Source organism: Hemicordylus capensis, chromosome 2 (genome assembly GCF_027244095.1).
Source record: "Hemicordylus capensis ecotype Gifberg chromosome 2, rHemCap1.1.pri, whole genome shotgun sequence".
Classification (NCBI taxonomy): Eukaryota; Metazoa; Chordata; class Lepidosauria; order Squamata; family Cordylidae; genus Hemicordylus; species Hemicordylus capensis.
The window spans coordinates 82594776-82608523 of NC_069658.1; the positions used below are offsets into that span (position 1 = coordinate 82594776).

The 13748-nt window shown below is 45.3% G+C and overlaps 1 protein-coding gene across 11 annotated transcripts in view; it reads left to right on the plus strand.

Annotated features, from left to right (window-relative positions):
• Window positions 1–13748, plus strand: part of CSNK1G3 (casein kinase 1 gamma 3) — a 110611-nt gene that overhangs the window by 18886 nt on the left and 77977 nt on the right. For 10 of the 11 annotated variants that reach the window (XM_053294213.1, XM_053294212.1, XM_053294209.1 and 7 more), the window contains exon 2: window positions 11536–11601. The gene's annotated coding sequence lies outside the window, so the exon portion shown is untranslated. Of the gene's footprint in view, window positions 1–7221; window positions 7302–11535; window positions 11602–13748 lie in introns of all 11 variants that reach the window. The other variant, XM_053294203.1, reaches the window with a different exon arrangement.

The window sequence follows — 13748 nt, forward strand, 5'->3', positions numbered from 1 at the left end:
CGGGCAAAAATGGTGCTAAATCGAAGGAGAGCTCAGCCAAACAGCTAAATACTGAGGAAGACGATCGGAGCCCTTTGGGCACATTCCTGGCATCTGTGCCTCTGCACAATGAAGGATCAGCGGTTGAGGGGGAACTGGCTGGCCCACATATTCCCTCCCTGCTGCAGGATCACTCTCCCGCCTGCCTATCGCCTGTTCAGCATCCACAAGCACCTCCCGTGAATACTGACCCCTTCTCTCCCAGAGCTACTCAGTGGCTTAGGGAATTCTTCCAGAGGCAATTTGCTTTGGAGCCACCTGCGGCTTCTCTTCATGGGCCCCAGGGGCAGGCCGATCGGGGCCCTGCAGGAAACCCTCCTGAATTGCACCCGGTACCTCCAATCAATAGTTCTATGTCCCTTATACCACTATTACCCACACAGGGCGCAAGGCGCAGGCGAGCTCTCCACAGGAAGGGCAGTGACAGGCTTCCCTCATCCTCACCTGATTCCAGCCTACACCATAGGGCCATACCACTGTCAGAATGTGGTTTGTTTGCACCAAGGCCCTTGCCTCCCAGAGGAAAGCACAGATGCAGAAGCTCGTCCTCCCCCTCTCCACCTTCCCCCCTGGAACCTAAGATGCCCAAATGCCCTCAAATCCTATTCTCCCACGGTCCCACTGCCTCCCCCTATTCCTGCTCCAGTCACACAAGTTCCTCTGCAACTGCCAGCAAGGCCTGATTTGCCTCTAGCGCTGGGGCCTTCCTCAGACAGTGACTCCTCACACTCACAGCCCATAGGCCCCATAGAACCCATAGATTCGGAAAAAGGGGAAGGGGAGATTTCAGAGGAGGAGGTGATTCCCCCCCATTTCTAACTCTCCAAGTCTTTTTCCCTTAGTTGACTTTGAGGTCCTTCTGGCTAAGGCAAGGCGCACAATTAACGATGTCTCTCCATCAGAACCTGCGCAACCAACGTCCACCTTCGATCAACAAGTTTCCCCCGCCTCGGAACCAGTAATGTCGGTGGTGCCCCCCCCCCCCCCGTAGTGTGATGTGCGTGGAATGGCAATGCCCGGCATCCACCAAACCCATTGGTAGCCTCCCAAAAAAACCACTACCAGCTACCGATGTCCACACAAGCTGACGTGGAAGTGTAACCTATTGTCCACCCCTAAGTTGGATCCTTCCTCCCTCCATCAAGGAGGCAGTAAGGAAAGGGAAATTCCTAGCTCTCATAGATTTGTCGAAGGCCTACCTCCACATACCCATACATCCGGACTTCCACAAGTTCCTTTGGTTCCAGTTCCTCGACCGTCACTTTCAATACAAAGCAATGCCCTTTGGGCTGTCTTCAGCCCCAAGGGTATTCACCAAGGTCATGGTGGCCCTCATTTCCAGGATGTGGGTGGAGGCCCTCCATGTGCATCCCTCTTTGGACGATTTGCTGATCCGCTCCCCCTCTCTCCATGAAGCTGACCAGGACATTCAGAAGACCATTCAGCTCCTGGAATCTCACAGATTCATAGTCAATACACTGACGAGTCACCTTACAACACTTGGGACTACACAGTCACTACAACACAGGGAGTAATTATGTTGTCAAATGTTGCCTCAAGATGGCAGCCCTAATCCGCCATCTTCTGACCAGACTGCATATGGATGTCATCCTCCTGGCGCAGCTTTTGGGCTCAATGATCTCCTTCCTGGAGTCTGCCCCTTGGGCGTGATGGCACTCCCACCCTCTGCAGTGGCTACTCCTCCCCTTTCAGGAGCAGATTGCCACCAAGACCCACACCATGATCAGGGTCCCCTTGGAGGTCCTACAATCTCTTCGCTGGTGGCTCTCTCCAGCCATCTGACGGGGCCAACTGTTCTCGTCCCCCCACAGGACTACAGTGACCATGGACAAAAGCCTGACCGGTTGGGGAGGTCATTGTCAGCAGCAGCTTGCTCAAGGAACCTGGTCTCATGAGAAGTCATCGAACATCAATCTATTGGAGCTACAGGCCATCCAACTCTCCCATGTCCAACTTCTTCCACTCCTTCGGGGCCAGCATGTGTTAGTCCACACAGACATCGTGGCCACAAAGGCATACGTCACAAATCAGGGCGGCACCAGGTCATGATCCATTATGAAAGAAGCAACACTCCTGTTCACCTGGGCAGAGAAGCATCTCTCCTCCATTGTGGCCGAACACCTCAGCATCAAAATCCAACCTGGAAGCAGACTGGCTCGCTCGCCGGACGGTGGACCCAGCGGAATGGACCTTCCACCAGGAGGTTTTCCATCAGATCATGGAGGTCTTCGGAGTCCCAGTCGTGGACCTATTTGCCTCCCAGTCCAATCACCAGAGGCCCAGGTTCTTCACTAGATTCCACTGCCTGCTAGCCGAGGACATCAAAGCCTTCACGGCCCCTTGGCCTCTGGGTCTCCTGTATGTCTTCCCACTGATTGCCATCATAGGCAGAGTTCTTTAGAAGATGCTGCTAGAAGGAGTACACTTGATCCTGATTGCTCTGTGATGGCCCAGGATACTATGGTTCTCAGACCTGTTATCTCTATCCATCACGGACCTGTGGCCTCTTCCCCCACACCAGGACCTGCTACATCAGGGGCCCCTGCTCCACCCGGACCCAGAATGGCTCCAACTCTGCGCATGGAGGTTGAGCCTTCCCACCTGAGACGTGCCAGTTACTCTAAGGCAGTACAGGATACCATCTTGGCATCCAGAAGACCATCAACTAATAGAATTCATCAAGCCACCTGGTTAGCCTTCTCTAGGTGGGCATGCAGGAAACATCTGTCTCCAATCATGGTCAGCATCCCTGAAATCCTTTCGTTCCTCCAGGAAGGCCTGGGGACGGGCCTCAGACCCACCACACTGCGCAGGCAGGTTTTGGCACTGGCGTCAGTGCTAAACCTGTCCATTCAGGGCTCCCAGCTTCTGCATCCTTACCTGAGTCATCTTCTCCGAGGGGCAGTTAACCTAACTCCTCCCCCGGTTCATAGGTTCTCCTCCTGGGACCTCAGCAGGTACTCAGTGCCCTCACTCGGCCTCTCTTCAAACCCCTTCATCCATACCTGTGCAGATCATCTCATATAAAGTGCTTTTCCTGGTGGCCGTTACGTCTGTGCAGCGAGTATCAGAACTAGGGGTCCTGTCGGCACGCAAAGAGCTTTGCACGTTCAGTGAAAATGAGGTGATCCTCCGTCTCGATCTGACCTTCATTCTGAAGGTCAATTCTTCCTTCCAGAGGTTGCAGGAGGTGGTCCTTCTGTCTTTTGGCCTGAAGCCTGCTCATTCCAAGGAGATACTTTGGCACACCCTTGATGTGCTCAGGGCCCTCCATATGTACCTGAAGCACACCAGGCCTCATCACAGCTTGGACTCTCTTCATCTCTTTTCATCCAACTTACCTGGGTCACAAGGTGTTGAAGTCCACATTAGTGAAATGGATCAAGGCCACCATCTGTTTGGCTTACCAGTCTCTCCATCTTCCAATCCCAGGGGGCATCACTGCACACTCTACCCGCAGTGCCAACGCTTCGGTGGCCTTCCCACTTCAGGTCATTTGTAAGGCAGTCACATGGTCTTCCATCTCCCGATTCATCAAGCATTATAAGGTAGCTTCATTCCATTCAGATCAGGTTGCTATGGCGTGCACTGTTCTTCAGCAGGTGGTCTGATCATCCACCTTCTCCCCCCAGGGTTCTTCTCAGGCTTGGGCATGTCCCACTCTCTAGGATTAAATGGGACAACTGCAGAAAAAGAAACATTGATCCTACCTGTGAAGGGTTCTTTTTCGCAGTGTCTGATTTAATCCGGCCCTCCCGTGGACGCTAGAACTTCTTGGGGTAGACCTGGGCGCAGTTGTGGGAGGCAGTGACTCCCGGGGTTGGCAGATCCTATCCTTTGATTTACCTGCTGCACATTTCTGACCATGATTATCTGTCACTCTGACTTGTCTCTTCTATCTGAATATTTTTTTCTTTCTCACTCTTTTCTGGGACTAAGTTTCCTTCTTCAGCTTTGCGGAGACCTGGCTCAACAGTCCAGAACTGGGGAATTGGGTGACGCCTACCTAACTACCAGATATGATCTACAACTCTGAAAACACCTTCCTGTCTCTGAGACATGATCTGGAATACAACCCACTCTCTATGATTAAACCAGACACTGCTAAAAAGAACCTTTCACAGGTAGGACCAATGATTCTATTTGTTTCACTGCATGTACATGCAGTCAGCTTCTGCGGCTCAGGTGAAAGTATTGCATTGTGTTTGGGTGTGTTAGTAGATAATCTCTTTAGTCACTTGTTTATGATGTGAGATTCCCCCACATTTGTTTCATTCTTTGTTCAACATCTATCCTGTGGATCAAAGAAATTGCTATCTGAAATATGGAAACCTAAGATGAGATGAACAGTAGAAAAGGCCTACTTCTGTTTAGACTTGTGGTGGTAGTTTTGTAAAAATGACCACTGTGTATCCTGAGATGATCAGCTATATAAAGCAATAATGAGATGTTTAGACTTTATAAGCTTGTGAACTGCCACTGTTTGTCAAATCCTTAATTAAACTTTCTTGACTGTGCAGTTTACTCCACAGTAGATCATTCTGCAATGGTTTCACTATGGGTACTTTAATCCTTGAAATTTGGACAAAATATGCATTTTGAAAACACTAATTGTATCTGTCCCTGCCTCTTGATTGACATGTAATTTCAGGGTTGCTATGTGGTTCTCTCCTGGGCAGATAAAAATCTCTGCATTTGAAATGCAGTATGTTTTGCTTTTCTTTCTTTCTCCCCCCATTCAAAGGAAAACATAATAATTTTTATCTGATTAATTTCTGAAGTAAACCTTTGTTAGCTGTTTAACTGACAGTTGTGTTTGTATTGCTGTATTCTTTGGCTTTAATGGTTTTATGTCAGTGCTCGGATGATTTCTGTAGTGCAAATTAAATGTGGTAAGTGGTAGTTAAATTTGATTAGTCTAGATTGCTAGAATACAATTTTGAAAGTGTAACTACTGTAGTATTAATGTAACCAAGAGACTGCTGACTAGGGATAATGTATTGACTTAAAAAGGGCTGTTTCGAGCTTTTGAAACAAAATACCCTTTAAATAAAGGGTCTGTTTCGAGTTTGGAACAAAGCAATTCCTTTTGAATAGAAATGCTTCAAGCACCATTTTGGAGGCCTGTTCTTCTCTTGCTGATTGATTTTCTGGCACTGGCTTCCGATTGGCTTGTGATCTTCTTGCTTCTTGTTTGGCTTGTAATTGAAATCAAGTGTTGTCATGGGTAACTATGCCCCCATTGGCTGGGGGAGAGGGAGGGGGGAAAACAAAAGGTGGGAATTTTCGAAATCTATTCAAAGGGACTGGGAGGCAGAGACAACCCTTATACTGTGTCTCTCTTGAAGAGAATACATCAGGAGATGAGGAAGAACTCAAAGGTTTGATTTTGTGGTTTTCTCAGCACTGAGTATAATATGCTGTGCTATTCCTGCTATAACCATGGTTTTTCTGGATCTCAGATTGACAAAGGCAGAATGCAAGTGCCTTCCTTCCTTGAGTTGTGGTGTGGTTTGTTTGTGAGATAGTGTTGTGGCGAGAAATGGACATTGGTGTGTGTGTTAGTGTAATATTTCTTGGTGATTGCTGTTTTGAGCTCCATGTCTGGCCTTGAGACTAATTTGTTCTTCACTCACTGCTCTGCGATTTGCATTGCAAGGTATACTTGTCCAAAATGTGACTGAAGTTGCTCTAGTTGAGCTTATGGTTATGCTTTGTGCTAAGGGTGCTGTTGTGGCAGCTGTTGCAATGCTAGGAAGTAAGGAGTCTTAATTCTCTGTGTGAGAGAGGAACTTGTGCCAGTGATGTTACTGCAGCACAGGCACTGTGGCTGGCAGTGGATTCTGGGTCAGTTATATTTTGGGGCCATTATTGGACTGTTTTTGAAATGTGTGTTCTGTGTTGAGAGGGACAGATTCTCTCTTACTGTGTGCTTCTACAGTGTTTAAGGCTGGGTTGCAACACTTGTGTTTGCACTCTGTGAGTGCAGCTTGTTACAGGCATAGGGAACAATGGAGTTACTCCATGGGTAGCTCCTAGGGACACCAAAGTGGGTTGTGTTGTAGGGCATCATGGGTGCTGCCTACCAGCCAACCCACCAAAGAAATGGGCAATTGGGCAATTTTAAACAAATTTTTAACATTCCCCCCCAAATCCCATAGGATTTTAATGTTTTCCCAAAAACTGCCCACTTGCCCATTTGTTTTGTAGGTTGGGTGGTAGGTAGCACCGATCATGCCCTACCACCAGTGTTCGCTCTAACAGGGATTCCCAGATGTTGACTACAACTTCCATAATCCCTAGCCAAATGCCATTGCAGCTGGGCATGCTGGGAGTTGTAGTGAATAACATCTGGGAACCCCTGTTAGAGGGAACACTGCCTATCTCCCATTTTGGTGTCCCTAGGAGCTACCCATGGGGAACAATGGGGCGTTTCATATTATCGCCGGAACACTCGGAATGTTTTGAGTTTGGTACACATCCCTAGTGCTCCCTCTCTTTCGTGCACATCCCTAGTGCTGACTAATCTCCTAGGATGCAAGTTTTGGGTTGTATACAAATATGTCAAATAAAATATATAGCCCCCTTTGGGGAATAAAGGTGCTAGGTATTTAGCTTCCCTACACTTTCCTAAGTTTAGGATAGCTTTTACTAGGGCCCGCATGAACGTGTTGCCTTCAGCCCTTCTGGAAAAAAGATTTTGCAAGGGATCTTCAGATTATGGCCTATGCCCCTGTGGTGCAGGCCTTCCTGAAACTGTTTCGCATGTGCTGCTCTATTGCTCCCTGTATTCTGATACCAGAAAAGAACTCATATTCCCTCTATTAGAGCATTTTCCAGGAAGAGCTGACCCCTTTTATTTGAATTTTTGTCTTGAGGATCTAGACAATGAAATTACCAAGGTGGCGGTGAAATTCTTTTATGTTGCTATTAGACTAAGATCCTGTTTATGATCTAAATTTTAGGAGCTACTGTTCATTATTATGTGCCATACTACTGCTGGTATATTCTGTTTTTAATTTTCTTTTAATTCTTGTATGTTTTCTGTATGGCCTACGGCCGCAATAAATTGATTGATTGATTGAAATAAAATATATAAATGTGAGATTGGATCCAGAGCTGCACAATTAAAATGCACTGGCAATTTTTCCTTCCACCCAGACCTCCATGTCCTGTCTCTCCACCTTCTGGAGAATCCTTCAACCATCAGAAGAGGAAATGGATGGTGTGTTGTGGAGAAGGTGAGAACTTCATTGTCTGAGCAGACTTCTATCTGTGCAGTTCTGAATCCAAATCATAACTTTTTGACTAGCTACAAAAAATGTAAACATCTTTAAACATATGCCTGGAAACTTGTTTAGGATGAAGAAGATCTTCTGTAGCACTAACTGGAGCATAGGACTGAGAAACAAAAATGCCACTTGCTACTTCTAAACCATGCTTAGAAATGCATTTGAGCAATATATGGGATGACACTTCTTCATGGAGAAATTTCAGAAGTTAATCAAATGGAATATTTTTAGTTTTAACAATTAATCAATCTTACAGCCCAGAATGTTGACAGGACTAAGAGGTAGAAATTGCTTGTTTCCTTGTTACCTGTGAACAACATCTAGCAGGAACGAGACATTCTGATACAAAGAACTTATTTTGTAGGTTGGATGATAAAATTACATCACTGATAACTGATGAACTGATAAAATCACATAAGTATAAGGCATATTTGACTTGTATCGTATCAAATCAATTTAAAGTGCTAGTCAAGAAGATTCTATCCCTCATTAATCACTGCTCATTTCTTCTTGTCCAGATCTACTCCATCCCTCCAAGTCCTCTATTCATTGACACCTCTCTCTCTCTCTCTCTCTCTCTCTCTCTCTCTCTCTCTCTCTCTCTCTCTCCACTTTTAGAGAGAGGTTAGAGCTTGACTGTTTGTGTGCATGTATACTACCTGCAGAATAACACTGATCACGTCTGTTATCTCTCATCTCCATATACTTGTTAACAAGTATGTTCAAAAAATATAATTAGAAGCTATGATTAATATTCACAAGGTCTTTGACCTAGGTTCATTTTTTAACAAATTACTTTAAGAATTTGAAAATTCTGTTTGTTTTTTAAAAATGATTTTTATCTATCCTGGTATTAAGGAGAATAATCCTAGTGTTTTTGAGAGGACTTTTGTTTCTAAACTGAAATGTTTTGAGTCAGTACATGTGAGATTATGTCATAATGGGATTAATATCTTCATCTAGTATTCTAAATAAGTGGTCATCCTGGTTGATGACAGTAATAAAGTTATCTGTCTGTTTAAGTGGTCTTCAGCATGTGGGTGGTGAGCCCGAATAGGCTTGGAAGTATTTTTCCGCAGTGCACGGATGTAATCCTAGCATAATGGGTTGTGAGCCCAGCATGCCTCAAAAACACAGGATAAATTTCAAAGCAGTAGATGGGTCATATCCGGAAGTTACCTAGGTGGCTCCAAAACCCCAGTTCCCTTCCTGTCTTGTCTCAGGAAACAGCGTATAAAGAGAGCTCTGTATTTCTTATACTCAGGCTAGGTTTTCCCCCCATAATCTTCCTCCCTCCGCCCCCCTTGTTCCAGGGTGGGAAGGGAGTCGTTTATTGTTTTTACCTAAATTCAAAACACTTCTTGTCACTCTTTAATTTGGCTAATGGACTCCTTTGTTTACTTTCATTTGTGAGCTGTTTGTCTCCATCCCACGATGGGGATTGTTTGTTGAGATCTATCTTGAAGGGACTTCACTCTGAGGGCAGACTTGTCTTCTTCTAGCCCAAATCAGTCTTCTTCTAGCCCAAATCAGTCTTCTTCTAGCCCAAATGCCTCTATTCTCCTACATCTCCTTCTGGAGTGGGTACGAACCTTTCAGTTTTTGGTCTTGGCCACCAGGGGCTCTGAATGCTCTCAGAGGCAGCTGCATAACAAAGTAGCGAAAGAATTAGCATTCCATTGAGGCTGAGGTTCCTGGCAAGAAAAAAGCAAAAAGTAAACTGTGGAGCACACCCGGTAGCACTGAAAGAAGCCGAGGGCTCCTGTGGTCAGGCTCAGTGAGCGCCCCCTCCTCCAAATGGTTTGGCAGTAGCACCTCCTGCCACTTAATCCCAGCCCCTCAGTGAGATTGCTGACAGGCGCTCTTACAACTCCTGCACCAAAGAATTCTGGCCCCACCATGGGTATGGGGAACTAGCAAACGCGCTTTCCCCCCACATGCCAGCCAGAATCATTGCTCATTCCCGTGTCTCTAGCAAACCAGGAACAAGGGGCGTTACCAAAAAAATCCTGAGGTGACCTGAAGCTACTTGGGACTCCAGCCATGCCAGGGGACGTGAGTACCACTCCCCCCACCGGTGGATCTTGGGCCAAGGGACCCCTTTCCCAAGGATTTCTCCCACTAAGGTAGTTCATCTCTAGGGAGGGTAAATCCCCCACCAGGCATCCTTTCTTTCCAGTTCCCTCCAAGAGAGGGGGGCGTTATCATCCCCTCCTACTGAGGCTTTGCACAAGACAGACAGGGCAATACAACAAGAGGAGCCCCAGCCCTGTCACTCCCATACCCCTCCCCCCCCTTATGTGAGAAGAGACCTGGTCTTACAGTAAGTAAAGTGTGCCGTCCAGTCGATTTTGACTCCTGGTGCCCATGGAGCCCTGTAGTTTTCTTCGGTAGAATACAGGAGGGGTTTACCATTGCCTCCTCCCGCACAGTATGAGATGATACCTTTCAGCATCTTCCTATATCACTGCTGCTCTTCAGGTTCCTCCAAGCTTGGACCAGCTTTTATGAGAACTCCTCCAAGTAAAAGTCATTGTCCATTTCGAATATCTTTGGACATTTCTATGCTTTACTCAGAAGTAAATTCTCTGGGATTCAGTAGAACTTACTTCCATGTAAATGCACTTATAATTATAGCCACAGAGGATTTGGAAAGAGAGACTGTTCATTTGGAAAATGGTCGGATTGCCTATAAACGTGAGAGAATATAAGAGAGGTGTGTGTGTGCGCGCAAGATTTGGTTCATGTTCTGGACTTAAAAACTTGGATTTTCTGTACTCTCAAAAGGTGTCCAGGTTGTTGGGGCCTTGCAGAAAAGTCTTGCAATGATACTCTAATCTCTTCAGCTCATCTGAATGGGAGGGAGGGGAATGAGGTGGCGGGCCAGCCGTTGGTCCCATTCTCCTGTCCTTGGTGTGTTGAGGAGGTGATGACATCCACTCTCTTTTGAGCGGGAGGAGGAACTATGCTGCATTTTTCCTCTCCCCTCGCCATTCACTATGAGAGAAGGTGAGTCTTTGTGTTAGATCATCTATATATGCTACATATATGTTCTGTTTATACCTTTGACAATTTGTAAACTGCATTTGCACTCAGTAGGCCTTATGTACTCTTTTAGTGCTTTCTTTGTGCTTGTAACACAGCTTTAGTCTCTGGATTATGTAAGGAAGACCTGTTTTGGCCTGCTTGGTAACAGGGGACTTGCCTGAAAGTAGCTTTTTAGGTGGCTCCACCATTGGGTTTATGGGGCTGCCCCTTTACTGCTGGCTTACATACAGCCCAGCAGCACTGAGCTTTCAAGAGATCCCAACTCCTGATAAGTCCACTGTTCTAGATTTTAAGATTGTATTAAAGTACATATTAACATGAGCTCTCTGTTATGTTGCTTCATTGTGGCAGGCACAGTTGATACTTGTGTGTCAACCGCTGGCCAATTTTTAAATCTGCTTTTAATGTGCTGTTTGGGAATTGTGTTTATATTTACAGAACTACAGTTAATATGCAAATTGTAGATTGCCATTCATAGAGCCACTTGGAGTATTTCAGAAAGTGCCACCTGCTGGATATGTGTGACTAATTTCCAGTAGGCTCTTCTTTGGATATTATGAAGAGAATCACATTTTGGAAATGTAAAAGATGTCTCAAAGAAAACTCAGGTGTGCAGACATAACCAAAAAAACACTACTAGGCAGATATACAAGACATGGGGATATCTGGCCAGTGCAAATTCCTTGGCACCTGAAACATAGTAAAAAGCTTGCCTTCTCCCATAATCCTGATTTCATGTTGCTTCTTAATAACGTAAGGTGATTCATTACTTAGATGGCAGTCCTGTGGCATATTTGACTTAAATTCTGTGTGTCTGTTGTGTGACTACCTAGAAAACTTGTTTACGTGACTTCTCAAAGGATGGTGGTTATGTATCCAGTAGACTGAAATAGGATGTCATCAGTGCTAGTGGCAATTACTTGATATCTCTGGCTTGAAGGAATATCTATCTGGCATTTGTCTTCTTAGCGTATTCTCAGTGTATGCTAATAAATGCATATTTGCTGGACGGCAGTGGTGGTGGTGAGGAACTAATAACATCAGTGCTTGTGTAATTACAATAGCATATTCAATACATTTATCAAACTATTGAATTATATCAATTGCTAATGTTAAATGCATTCTTTGTTGTCAGAATGCGACCTGCATATGAATGTGAATTGTGATGGAGAAATCTATGAATACCGGAACATTTTCTTGGGTAAGTAACTTTTTCCTTAAGTATGTATGGGAAAATGAGTGTAGTAGATCTTAAGTACATATGTTGGATCTTTAAGTGTGCTGGGGAGGTTCAGGGAGAACTGAGTGAACTAAAATGAGGTAGATAGTTGTAAAAATTTAAAATGAGAAAATCAGAACTATTAGTTGAAGGGAGGAAGAGTTTTAAATAAAGCAAATGACACACACTTGGGTGGCAGTCTCAGTGTTGCTAAGAGACAGTGGCAAGGAAAAGGATCTGGAAAGTTTGGTTTTGGATGTGTTGAACTAGAGATTGGTTGTCTTAGCTTTCCAGAAGTGGTGGTGTGCTATAGGAAAGCAAGATTTCAACAAGTCACATCTTGAAAGTTCAGAGGGAAGCTGACTATGGAAAAACTGCATAATATAACAATACCGTACAAAACAAGGAACATCCCATGTGTGTCAAAATGTGTTGATGCTTTCTTGGAATTTGAAATCTAGTTCCAGCTCTGAACAACCTAGTTTAAATGCATGTTGATGGCTGAAAATAGCCCCAAAGTAATTGTGAGTTTCGCATCTTCTCTTCTAAACAAGCATAAATAGTCATTGTTGATGGATTATGTAATGTTTCTAAACTCTGAAAATATTTTCTCCTTTGTTAGTCCTTTTTAGTTTGTGCTTTGCTTGTTATATTTTGATGATTCATTACTTTAGTTGTTGAAGCTGCTGCTTTTTCTTTCATCAAACGCCTTTTATTTAGTTATCCAGCCAATAGGTTTAGTTCCAGTGGGATCTGGTACATGAGTAACAATGTCTGGACAGGTTTCCATTAAAAAAAAAGACAATGTGGGCTGCAAATATTCTAAAATTCAATTTCTTCTCTTGATATTTAGAAAACTGAAATTCCCCCCTCTCCCGCCCCCCCCCTGGAAGTTACTTGGAGCACTCCTGGTCTGACAGGAGGTGACAGGGAGTGCAATAAGGGAGCGCAATATTGTTCATCTGTGGTCTGCTTTCTGTGAAGTCAAGAATGCCCGTGTATTAATAGCAGCCTACCTCTTTCATTGCATCATGAAGTCATCTGGTATCAATAGCAGGAGTAAGGGCTCTGTGGTTCCCAGTAGGGATGTGCACGGAACTGGCGGGGGCAGGTTCAATGGTGGGGGAGGATGCACTCCCCCCCCGCACACACACACAATTCCCCTGCTGGTGCTTGCTGAAAATCCAGACTGGCGGGGTGACAGTGTACCTCCCTGCTGCCCCGTCCAGTCTTTGGACTGGAAGTGACAGGAAGTAGCGTGTGTGTGTTGTGCATGCGCCTGATGTGCACACACGCCGATGTGCGCACGCTACTTTCTGTCACTTCCGGTCTAAGGACTGGATGGGGCGGCAGGGAGGTACACTGCTGCCCTGCCGGACCAGTTTTTCAATGAGCGCTGGCGGGGGAAATGCAGCGGGATGGTGGTGGTTAAGTGCACCCTCCCCTGCCATTAATGTTATCCCCATCCTCTGATGCCGAACACTTCGAACCGCCCAGTGTTTGAACCTGTTTGAAGGCCTGTAAAAGGGCCTCTGAACAGGTTTGTGCACATCCCTAGTTCCTAGCTATGCAGGTAAGTCCTGCACCTTAGTTTTTATAATTTGATTTATTAAAACATTTGTATTCAAAGACTGTCAAGGTGGCTTTAGAATAAGAGCCTAGCTATGCAACTCTCCCAAGAATATTTGCCTTCTCTCCCCCAGATTAATCATTCTGGCCCAGCTTTTCCATTGACTGTGTGCTGTAATTGTTGGCATTTCAGCACAGGACAAGAAGACTCAGGCAGAAGCATATGAAACCACTTTCAAAGTAGACTAGCCCTGATAAACCAGCATTTTTACCATCTTGTCTGGATGTCAGCATTGTAGAAGACACATGTGCATGCACATGCGCACGCACACCCACCCACCCAAGCTATTTTTGCAATTAATAGGTATTATAGGTTGCATACACACTAAGACAGGGCTACTCTACTTCAGCCCTCTTGCAGATGTTGGCCTACAACTTGCATCATCCTTGACTATTGACCACTGTGGCAGGGCATGCTGGAAGGTGTCATCCAAAAACAGTTGGAGAGCTGCAGTTGAATAGCCTTGAACTCTAAAGCATCATAAAGTGGGTGGCTGCAT